Consider the following 12,466-nt stretch of genomic DNA (forward strand, 5'->3'; position numbering starts at 1 on the left):
CCTTCAAACTCAAACGCACCACCCCTGTGGACCTTGAAGATGCTGATCTGGGTATCTCATCTTATGAATACCCCAACGCAGGTCTTTTATTCGATATTCACATGTAATGCCTATCTTCCAGCTACCGAGCTGTCGGTGGATTCTTAGTGCGGAAGGAGTTTGTGCCTCTATACACAAAGGTATGGAGAAAGTATGGCCACATCGCAACCAGGAACGTAGTTAGGCACTGTTCATCTGCTTTGGTCACCACGGTAAACTGCCTTCTTCTCATGATTGCTGAGATGGAGAACATCTGTATTCGCAATGCTGCTGAATCAAATCTTGAAAAGTGGGAGAACATGGTATCTACCTGAGAATCCATGGAGTTCAACGTGGGATGGTTGCGGAAGCGTCTTGACATCATCAAGGTTGATCGAGATGGTATCCTTATGAATGTAGTTCCTGCTGCGAAAGCTATCTTGGAGGAGGAGAAGGCCCTGGCTGCGGAATCAGAGAAGGTGGAGCAGGAAGTTCAAAACTTGAAGGATAAGACGGAGAGATACCAAACTAGGCTGAAGATGATGCTCTCAAGGGACTACAATCTGTTGGATAGCCTCTTCTAAGCCACGCTTCCTTATTGTCAACTTTCTTTTCGAACATTCTTGAGAAATGAATTGCATTGGTTTTTGGTAGATGGATGAAGTTTTTTCATTAACGTTTTTTTTTTGTGAATAAATTGATAATTCAAAATGTGTAATGAAAGATGCCTGTATTGTCATGTCATGTCATGGGACAGTAGCGGGACAATGATCAAGCATGGTATGCCTTGAGCCATTTTCCGTTGATGACTGCTTCTAACTTGCCTCCATCCACCTTAATGATCTTGTAATAGCCGGTACTGTAATCCTTGGTAATCACATAGGGACCTTCCCATTTCAGAGAGAACTTTGGTACATACATGTCTTGCTGAATGTGCTTGGCCGTCTTCAAGACTAAATCTCCTACTTTAAAAACTCGTAGATTCACAGTCTTGTCATACGCCCTGGAGATCCTATTTCTGTACACCTGAGTACGTTCCTCTGCCTTGCTTCTTTTGGAATCCAGAGTATCTAACTCAACGATTCTTGAATTAGATGCTTCAGCCTCGTTCCAGTGGGCCCCACTTGCTGCTGCAATCCTGGCTGATGGGATCTTGATTTCTGCTGGGAGGATTGCGTCCGCACCGTAAACAAGTGAATATGGAGAAACCCCAATGGAACTCCTAGGTGCCGTCCGATACGCCCATAGCGCCATTGGTAGTTGTTCGTGCCACTCTCTGGGTTGTCATGTATTGTTCGACTGAGAATACGAATTAATGTTTTGTTGGTGCTTTCAGCCTGTCCGTTTCCTTGAGGATAGTAAATGGTGGAGAAGACCTGTTTAATTTCATATCCTTCTAGAAGCTCTTGTACCTGTTTGTTGGCGAAGGGGTGCCGTTATCAGTGATAATATGTTTAGGCACACCAAAACGACAAATGATGTATTCTTTAATGAAAGCCGCAATCGTTGCTCCTGTAGTCCCTCGTAGAGGAATAGCCTCAACCCATTTGGTGAAATATTCTATTGCGGTTATGATATACTCGTGCTGCTTCGATGACGGCAGATTGATCTTCCCAATAATGTCAAGTCCCCAGCTATAAAATGGCCATGGACTGCTTATCGAGTGTAAAGGAGTGGAAGGTGCGTGAACAAGGTTCCCATGAATTTGACATTTGTGGCATCTTTGAACGAATGCAGCTGCATCATCCTCCATGGTCGGCCAATAGTATTTCTCATGTATCTGGAGAAACAGTTTCCTCTTCCCTTGATGTTCCCCTTCATGTATTTCTTTCAACATGATTGGAATCTCTATCTCGGCCAGGCACCGTAACAGATCCCCTCCAAAGCTTTTGCGATACAGGATCCCATCGTGAAATACGAACCGCTTCGCTTTTTGTTTCATCTTGACAGCATCCTTTTGATTAGCAGGAGTTACCCCGTCGCGGAGATAGCTAATATACGGCTCTCTTCAGTCCCCAGCATGACTTATGCTGAAAACCTCCAATTGATGTGGCGGTGTTTGAAAGTTAGAGCAAGACTTTTGGAGAAGCCGAGATTGGGTTTCCATTTCTGGCCAGTAATATCCTAGGCGTTGAAGACGTAGATAGAGCATTACTACCAACGTTTGTCCACAAATTTCATCGTGAACGCAGTTAACCTGCAGCTGTGCTTCTTCATCTCCGAGACATCTTGATAGGGAACCATCCGGATTTCGATGATATAGCATACCGTGAAGCATAAAGAAGTTCCGTAGGGTTTAGAGACTAACCTTCCCTTGAGAAAGTGAGTTGTTGAGCTCTTGAATGATCGGAGTCCGCCAATCGTCGGTTCCAGTGTCTTTGCATTGTGAAAGCCATGTTGATTCTACCGTTCTCCTCTTCACCGTCAGGGTTTCTTCCAAACCTTCGAACTGCAATTTGGATGCTAGTGTGGCCAAACAATCGGCGTGTCTGTTTTTGTTGCGACCAACATGGGTTATGGTTGCATCCGCAAAGTAGTTTAGTAACCTTTGCGCCTCTGATCGGTACTGGGCCAGTGTTACCTCCTTCAACGCATATACTCCATTCATTTGATTAACTAGTAACTTAGAGTCACCTCTTATCTCCAAGCGTGTGGCCCCCGCTTGTTTGGCTAATGACAGTCCTATGAGGAAGGCTTCATACTCTGCTGAATTGTTGGTGCATTAAAATTCCAGCTTGAAGGAGTGCGAGAAGACTTCACTGGTTGGAGATACTAAGACCATGCCTGCCCCTCCAGTGTTATTGCTAGGGGTGGCGGAGCCATCAAAATACATCAGCCATGCCTCTCATTCGACAACGGAGATCTCTGGAAATTCTCCAGGAAAATCTTCATGTAGTGCAGTAGTGCCTTCTCCAGGGAACGGTGCCAGTAAATCTGCAACGGATTTTCCTTTGATAGCCCTTGGTGATGCACACGTTATGTCTAGTTCTGACATTTGGAGAAGCCACTTGGCCGACCTTCTCATCAACACCGGCTTTGAAAGTAAAAACTTCGCAGGATCAGATTTAGATATAAGCACCACCTTGTTGGACAACAGGTAATTTCTAAATGGAATGAATCAGGGCTAGGCATGCTTTTTACGCTTTAGGATATCTGAGTTCAGCATCTCTTAATACTCGACTGAAATAGTATATGGGATGTTCGACTCCCTCATCATCATCCTGAGCGACCAAAGACCCTACGGCGGTATCACTGAAGGCGGTGTAGAGGCACAACGGTCTTCCTTGGACAGGGGACTTCATGACCGCTGGAGACGACAATATTCGTTGAATCTTCTGGAACGCTTCCTGTTGTATTGCGGTCCAGACGAAACTTGCTCCCTTCTTCAACAAGGGGGTGAATGAAGCAACGAGCTGGGACAAACCAGGTATGAAACGTCGAATGTAGTTTACTTTGCCCATGAAGCTTTGGATCTCCTTCACAGTCCGTGGCGACGACATCGTGAGGATAGCTTGAGTCTTGGACGGGTCCACCTTGATCCCTTCAGCAGTTACCTGGAATCCCAGAAACTTGCCCGAAGAAACGCCGAAATCGCATTTCAAAGGATTCATCTTCAATTTGTACTCACGGCACCTTTCGAACACTTGCCGTAGGACTCCTGTGTGATCTGCCCGAGCTTTCGACTTGACTACTATATCATCCACGTAATCTTCAACTTGCTTATGCATCATGTCGTGGAAGATTGCATTCATAGCACGTTGATAGGTTGCACCGACATTCTTCAAACCAAATGGCATTACAATATAATAAAAATTTCCAAGAGGAGTTCGAAAAGCTGTCTTACTTGCGTCGTGATCGTACATCCTTATCTGATTGTACCCGCTATATCCGTCCATAAAGGAGAACATGTCGTGTCCACTGGTGGCATCTACTAACATGTCGATGTTAGGTAGAGGAAAATCATCTTTGGGGAAGCATCTATTCAAGTCTCTGAAGTCCATGCAACATCTGATCTGTCCGTTTTTCTTTTTTACTGGGACCACATTTGCCAACCAGGTCGGATGATGAATGGGTTTAATGAAGCCACCTAGCAACTTCTGTATCTCAGTCTTGATTTGCTCTTCCACCTCATGCCTGAATTGCCTCAGGGACTGTTTAATTGGCTTGGATCCAGGTATGACATGTAGATGATGGGTGAACAATTTTTCATCTAATCCGGGAATTTCTTCATACGTCCAAGCGAATATGTCCTGGTATTCTTTGATAAGTTGTACGAGCTTTGTGCGTTCATCCGTGGACAAAGTTGAGCTGATGGAGATAGGCCTGGGAGACTCTTCATTCCCGATATTAACGATTTCGAGCTCAACAGTCGTGGAGTTGGTGTCGTCCTGCAGCTGTCGTGGAGCATCCAACACCTCTTCCTGTGGCTCTTCGTTGTTGTAGCATTCCATTGGGCGGAGAGACTGGGTAACAGTCTCCCCTGCTAATTTCTAACAGCGGCGTCGGTACACGGTCTTCCCTTTCTGATCACGGCTAACCACAAAAGTTGGCTCTCTCTTGGTATGAACATGGGTTGCGGCTTCACCAGATGAAGAAGAATGCCCTGTCAGCGAAGACGTATCGTGGGTCTTAGCCCTCAATGATACAAGTCGGTCCTCCTCCTGGATTGATGCCCACGTGGACAGTGGGTTGCAATGAACTTTGCCTGATTCTCCCCGTGAGGTTTCTCTTGGCTCAAACAACTCCACTCCACATATCGGCGCGTAAGGAGACAACGACGCAGGAATTCGAACGACTTCTTTATTCAGCATAGTCTTCAGGCACTGGTGATATGTTGAAGGGACAATCCTATTGTCATGAAGCCACGGTCTCCCCAGTATCATATGGTAGTCCGGCTCCTTTTCTATGACTTCGAATTTCACCTTTGACTGAATGGGCCCTACAGATAAATTCAGATTGACATACCAGTACGTGTTGGTTTGGTTTCCTTCGAAGTCTGTCATCGTGGTAGGCCGCCGTACGATCTTTTCCGGGCGAACCTTGGCCGTCTTGAGAGTCTTGAGAGTAATCACATTCGAAGACGCTCCTGTGTCGATGAGAGCCCTCTTGAACTCCGAGTCCTTGATGCGTGCAGTAACATGTAGGGCCCGGTTGTGACCTTCCTCCATCATCATGTCTTCTTCTGTAAATGCAACATTATTCACAGACATCTCTGATGTTTTTAGGGCTTCTGGGCGCAAAGGAGTTAAATGCACGTCCAGGGCTATCTGGTTGATTGCAGCAAAGTCTCCACCCGCTGGTTCTTCGAAAGATGTAAAAGTTCACACAAACTTTCCACTAGAGAAGCCGCTTCTTGATCCACCGGCCTCTGGTTCATAGTGAAGCTATTGACTTGAGGAGGATCGTTGCGAGGATCAGTCCCCAGTGTATAAATCTCCGCGACAGGAGAACCACTCGTATCTGATGTCATCTTGATGAGGAGATCGAGTATGCCGTCTATCGCCCCTTTGATCAGGTCCATGTTCTTCGTGTGAATCTCCTGCACCCGTGCTAATTCGATCAATATTGGGATTCTTCCAGTTACACCATCAGATACACCGTCGGGAAGAGGGGTATCTCCATTGGAGGAACCTCGACCAAGATTTGAAGTTGATGGGTAAGTCCTAAGACCAAACATTTTGAAATCAACCAAACAGAATCGGGTATTGAAGAAATTGACTTCACAACCGAGAGATTAATCTCCCACTGTGGTCGCCAATTGTTTATGGGTGAAAACTGTTTCTGTTGTTTTTGGTAATTTGAAGTGTGTTGATGAAAAACGAATCTAAACCCTAAGCAAATGCACTGCACGGGAGTGCTTTTGATTCGAGAGATCAATTTATACAATTCTGGAATAAACCAAGAAATGACTGTTCCAGACTTGCTTCAGTCACAAAGTGAAGGAGACGGGGTGGATCTTAGGGAGGGAAGCGAAGAAGGTGTTGAGATTGTGAAGGTGTTGGATGTTTATGACTTATATCAGAACGTCGAACTGGCTTGCACAATGTAAGCTATCAGTTCTAGGTGTTTTCTGGATACTGTGACAACACTTGGTTTTTCTGTGTTGTTTGAAAATAGGTGAAGGAACTATTTATACAAGTCATTGAGCGCAAACCTTCATCTCGTAGGAAGTGGAGGAAGTTGAGTGATGGAGTAGTGGGGTCGTGTAGGTGGTTACACGATCACATCTTGGCCCACTTCCCTCATCACCTTAACCGTCCATGCCTCCTGACACGTTCTTGAAAATGGGCGCGTTGCACGCCGCATACTGTAAACCGCCATACCAATACCCTAGTAAGTATCCCCCAGTTTGTGACATGCTTGATGTCTCGAATGAGTGGATCGTGGGACCCCCAGGAAGTAGCATACGGTGCTAGGTTAAATAATTGAGTTATTTAAGAAATCGATATTCATGAAATATCGGGTATACTTTATGCATGTAATGCATCGAATACAATCAATATATATGAAGCATCGCTATTTTAAAGCTTAACGGAGTAAGTCGCGGATTAAGTGTCTTAAAATAGTTGCATGCCCAACCTTCTTCGAGTGATCGTTTGAAGGACGCATGGGCGGTCCATCCCCTGACCGATCATTCCTTATGGTAGAGTGACGGACGGTGATCACCAAGGTGCCTCATTGGCCGTTTAACTCTTAGCTTAGGCTGTCCGACTAAGCTGGCAAAATTGGACGGACGAGATGATCTGCGGCACATGTTTGCGACCGTTGATGGATTTTAGGGTTTTAAAGAGGTGCGTAAGCATCACTCTTTAGCTTGACCGAAATGAAGCATGGACAAAGTTTCTGGTGGGACCGACCGGGCATGCTTGTAGACGGCTTTCCGGTGTAAAAGTCCATGCCACTCTGTCTCGCAGAGGTGGGATCTAGGCCACTCAATTTGTCTGGCAAAGGTGAGTGGTCGTGATCGATTTTCAACAGAAATCCTTTGCCGCAAAGGATTTTAGGGGCAACGGCATGCCATCTTTGGGCGCATGTTTCTCTGCAGACGAAGCCATATTTAATTAGGGTTTGATTTGAATCGTTGTAAACAGATTATAAACCTTCTCAATATGATGTACATAGTTATTATTTATGATTAGTCAATCTGAACTGAGAGCATATTAGATTTCTGATTCTGATTTACGATTTTAGTTGTGGTATGTACTGTTCATTGCATAAATAGGGTTTAGTGTTAAGTTTATGTCTCTTTAATAATTATACATGATAGGTAGGGTTCATTGCTTAAATAAGTTCAAATTTTTTCATGTAACTCATCTTTAAGTGTATGAATCAAGTATCAATCTTTTTTGCACATGTATTCATAAATCCAGTCAGTTGCACTGATATGATAGTACATGAGTTTAGTTATATTTGTTTTGATGGTAGTTTGCAAATATGCGTGTTGTCAAAGAGTTGTTGCTAATGTCATTGTTTGGCTTTACAGATGCCAAGCTTTTGATTGGTAGGAGATTCAGTAACACCACTGTCTAGGGTGATATGAAGCACTGGCCATTCAAGGTTCTATCCAGTCCAGCTGACAAGCCCATGATTGAGGTCTCATACAAGGGTGAGGAGCAGCAGTTTGCTGCTGAGGAGATCTCTTAAATTGAAGGTCATACCTGAAAAAGTATGGGGTTGTGGTTCTTCCTTAAGAGTGTTGGATATAAGTAGAAATTTTATTCATGAAATTCCTTCTCAGATTGGTTCTTTAAACTCAACCAGGTATATGCTTTAGTATATACTATTGGTTTTATTCGATTTGAAGGGGATTGTAATTTTATTATGTTTGTAATTAGTCGTGCTATATGTATCTTGTGCAGTTTAACTTCATTACCGTCTTGATTGGGTGGTTTGGTCTCTCTAATGCAACTTCATGTTGCAAACAACAAGCTGACTAATTTTCCAGTTGAAATTGGACTTCTAACTCGTCTGGAAATCTTGAAAGTAAATAAAAACAGGTAATACTCACGTTTATAACCATTTTCACTTTGTGAATTTTACCGTAATTAAAGTAATTGCTCTCTCTAAATTATTCATGTTATTGCTTTGGTGGCAGGATAAGCTCAGTTCCGTCGAATATAGGGAATTGTGTCTCCCTTGTCGAGGTGGTATTCTGATCTTACTTTATTATCCAAAAATTCGTATTTGTTACAAGTAATATATATATATATATATATATAAATTGGATTTGTGATCCGAAAATTTTTCTTGGTGCAGGTTGATCTTGCATCAAATCTCTTGGTAGACTTGCCTGACACAGTTGGGAGTTTACGGAATCTTGAGGTACTCCAATCTTCTTTTTTCCTACCATTGTCAATTATCTGAATCATATCATCATTTACTTAGTCCCATGTTTGTGTAGGCTCTGCATCTGAGTAATAATGGCCTCAAATCCCTTCCCTCGATGCTATTCAAACTGTGCACCCAGCTCTCAACTCTTGATCTTCATAATACAGAAATCACAATTGATATTCTCAGTCAGGTATTGACTTTTGATTCTTTTTTTTTATCTAAAACTTGTGCAAGAGGTGATAGTCTTATGTATCCAAGTATTATGTCACACAAGCAGTTTGAAGGGTGGGTAAGTTTTGATGAGCGTCGTAGATTAAAGCATCAAAAGCAACTGGATTTCAGAGTTGGAAGTTCTGGTGTGTTTGATGAAGGTGCTGATAAATATTAAAAAGGTACTCGATCTCTCAAGTCGCACATTGCCAAAGTATATGAATGCAGTTCCATATACATTTCAGATGATCAATCAAAGATAACTTATATGTTGAATGCTTTTTCATAGTAGTTTTTTTTTTATTCTTACTTTTGTAATTACAATATGCTTTTTGTGCAAAAAAAATTAAAGGTATTGTAATCTTCCAATGTTTGTTGTGTCTGAGTTTCAGTCTTCAAATGTTTGCTTTCTCTGCGTAGTTTGGCTGAACATGCCAGTTGTTTCTCCTTCATATTCCTAGTATTTTCTTCTCATAATATTTAGAAATGAATTTTCTTGTCATCAGGGTGTTCCTTTAAGAATTGAAATTGGATCTCGCGATGTTATGTGAGTCATGTTTGTGTATATTTGTAGGTTACAAGTCCTAAAAAGAGTATATGTCATGGTTTGTGTAGTTTACATTCTCAGTATATCTTGCGTCTATCTTGTGGGGCTGTAGCTGGGTTGTTCGGTCAGACATTTACATACCGACTAGATGTTGTTAGGAGGCAGATGCAGGTACCTCTTGGTTTTTTTGTGTCCGCATATTCTATCTTAAGTATTCGTAAAGGCATTCAGTTTAAACTTGCTTTATTTATTACTCAACTTAAACTTGCTTTCTTTGGTCTTCTTTCTGTGCGTATTGTTCCTTCACTAACTATTGTATTCAAGGCGTACGACATGATGAAGTCTTGGCTACGAGTTTCTTTACTAAATTTCTACTGTGTTTTGTATCAGCAAGGATATGTGATCAAACAACAAGAAGCACAAAGCAATCTAGTACGAAATCGCCAAGAAGATAAATCTGTATTAGTAAGTTACAAACAACTCAAAGTGTTTGATTTTAAAATTCAACCTGCTAATTATTTTCCTGGCATGTTGATCTTACAAACTGTCTTAAAAGCCTCTTTTTTTTCTTTCAATATGCAGGTTGGCATACATATTTCTGGATAGCTTTAGTTCCCCTCTTTGTAAGCTTGGTAATCCCTCGAGCTCTTTATACATGTTTTCATGATTCCCTATTCCACCAATCTTTGCTTTTTGATTATGTTATCACTTTTGTATTGTCATATGTGTGATGTTATGTGTTATCTCTAACCAACTAAATTTGGTTTACACTCTTGCATTTGCCTAATTTTCTTGTCTAACAACGTTGCTGTTAAACCGTTGTTAACAGTGTTTTGTGTCTGCAGGTGAAGTACCGCGTAGCTGCTTCTTTCTTTGTAGAGAGATCATGTAAGAGAAATGGCCATTGGATTGAAGATGCATAGCTGTTGTCGCGTTGGATTCCATCAGCTTTGTGAATCCTACTTCAGATGCAGCAGTCTGCGGCATGAGAAGGCTTTTATGTGAGTCGTGTTTCTGTTCCTGTTAGCATGTGACATGGGAAAACTTAGATATAAGTTATGAACTTAGAAAGTTTTTTAAGTTTCTATGAACTGAACTTTGGAAGTTAGTAAATTTCTATCTATGTATTCCCTCAGAATTTGATACTTAACAAAAAAAAAATTGGTACTTAGAAAAACTTGTGTTTTTTATATGAATGTGTAGATATGAATTGATTGAGTATAGTATGAATTGATTGAAACTATTGTTAGATATGGATGATCGGTAGAATGAAATGTGTATTTATTTGGAATTCCGGCGTATCCCGGTCGAGAATGAGCTGCCGGTCAACCTTGATCCGGTTTAAATTGGTCATTGTTGACTGATTTTGACCAGGTCAAGGTTGACCGATAGTAATATTTTTACAGTTACAAAAAAATTCGTAACGGCTTTAACTTGTTACAACGTCCTGTTACTAAATAAATTCGTAACGGCTTGAGCATGTTACGACGGTGCCACGTAGTAACGGCTCTAAGCTGTTACAAGGGCCGTTACGAAAAAAATTCGTAACGGCTAGTGGTTCGTTGCGAAAAAATTGTAGCACCCCTTTTCGTAACGGTCAGGAACCGTTACAACCCCGATTCGTAACGCTCAAAAACCGTTTCGAATCGGGAAAATGGTGTAGTGTGGAGACATTAATAAAAATACCTCAATTTGCTGGAACAGCTAGAAATAGCTCAACAAGCACCATCCTTAGTTAATCAAGACATGAGAGTTAAAGCTTTAACTCATGATTTAGAAAACTGGTACAAAATCCAATCTTTTTTCTACAAGGAAAAGTCTGGAGATAAACACATTCATGATACGGACAATAATACTAGATATTTCCACTCTTTAGTGAATACGAGGCTCCATAGAAACAACATTAATGCTTTGTTTGATAACAATGATAATTGGTGCAGAGACAGAGAAAATGTCAGTAAGCTTCTCACAGACCATTTTAGAACCATTGCTTGTACTAATAATCATGTTCTGCAAGATAGTGATTTTAATATTATTTCTCCTGACATTAATGATGTTGATAACATTGGTTTGCTTCTGATCCCTTCTATTGAGGAAATTATTAGTGTTGTTAAATCCATGTCTGTTTGGAGCTGATGGTTTTCAAGCTGGTTTCTACCAATCTCAATGGTCCACTACAGGTAAATATGTAACTGATATAGTCCAACAATTTTTTGAAACTAGTTTCATGCCGAAACATTTTAATCAGACCTATATATGCTTGATACCTAAGGTGAAAGATCCTAACAAAGCTAGTGAATTTAGACCATTTAGTCTATGCAATGTCTCTTAAAAAATTGTCTCTAAAATCCTAGCTAATAGGATTAAACCTTTCCTTGAAAAGCTTATTTCTCCTCACCAAGATGCTTTTATCCCTGGTAGAGCCATACATGATAATATTATCATAGCTCATGAAATTTTCCACACTATGAAGCAAAAGTAGGGTATTAGTGGGACTATGTCCTTGAAATTAGACCTCTCAAAGGCATTTGACAAGCTTTAATGATCTTTTATCTTGAAGATGCTTAGTCATTTTGGGTTTAATGATTCTTTCTGCAATTTGATACATCAGTGCATTTGCACTACTGGCATAAGTGTTTTACTTAATGGTTCCCCCTGCCAAGAATATATACCTTCTAGAGGTATTAGGCAGGGGATACCCATTGTCTCCTTATTTATTTATACTAGCAATGGAATACCTTTCTAGAAGTTTAAAACATGCTAAGCTTAACAAAAAAATTGCAGGAATCAAAAGTGTCAATGAGAGATATTCTCATTGCTCGCCTTTTATTTGCAGATGATATTCTTATCTTTGCAAAAGCTTGATAACTTCCTAAGTATTCTGCAGGAGTTTGGTAATCTTTCTGGTCAAACTCTCATTTTTTAGAAGTCTTGTGTTTATTTTAGCAATAATTTGAACCCAAGTACCTGTGATGTTTTGGCTAATAGACTCAATATGAATATTGTGAGTGACTCTGAGACTTACTTAGGTGCCCCCCTCCTTTTAGGTCTTTATAAAATTAGACATTTTGAACCCATAGCTCAATCCTTCGAAGCTAGGCTTAATAATTGGGTAAGTGTCACTTTCAACCAGTCTGGTAGAACTACCATGATAAGGTCTGTCTTAAACTCTCTCCCAGTTTATCAGATGGGATGTTTCAAAATACCCGTAACTACTGTAAACTTATGGTGGGGACATAAGGACAACAAAGGCGTTACGTTCATAGCTTGGACAAATTTGTAAAATCCTAAGGAACTAGGAGGTTTAAGTTTCAGAAATTTAGAGACTTTTAGTAGAGCCCTTATTAGTAAAATAGCTTG

The 12,466-nt window shown here is 41.0% G+C and overlaps 1 pseudogene; it reads left to right on the forward strand.

Annotated features, from left to right (window-relative positions):
• Window positions 1-2,798: 2,798 nt before the first annotated feature.
• On the forward strand, window positions 2,799-9,552 carry LOC113295206 (annotated as a pseudogene).
• The last annotated feature ends 2,914 nt before the right edge of the window (window positions 9,553-12,466 follow it).

The sequence above is a fragment of the Papaver somniferum genome, chromosome 7 (genome assembly GCF_003573695.1).
Source record: "Papaver somniferum cultivar HN1 chromosome 7, ASM357369v1, whole genome shotgun sequence".
NCBI lineage: Eukaryota > Viridiplantae > Streptophyta > Magnoliopsida > Ranunculales > Papaveraceae > Papaver > Papaver somniferum.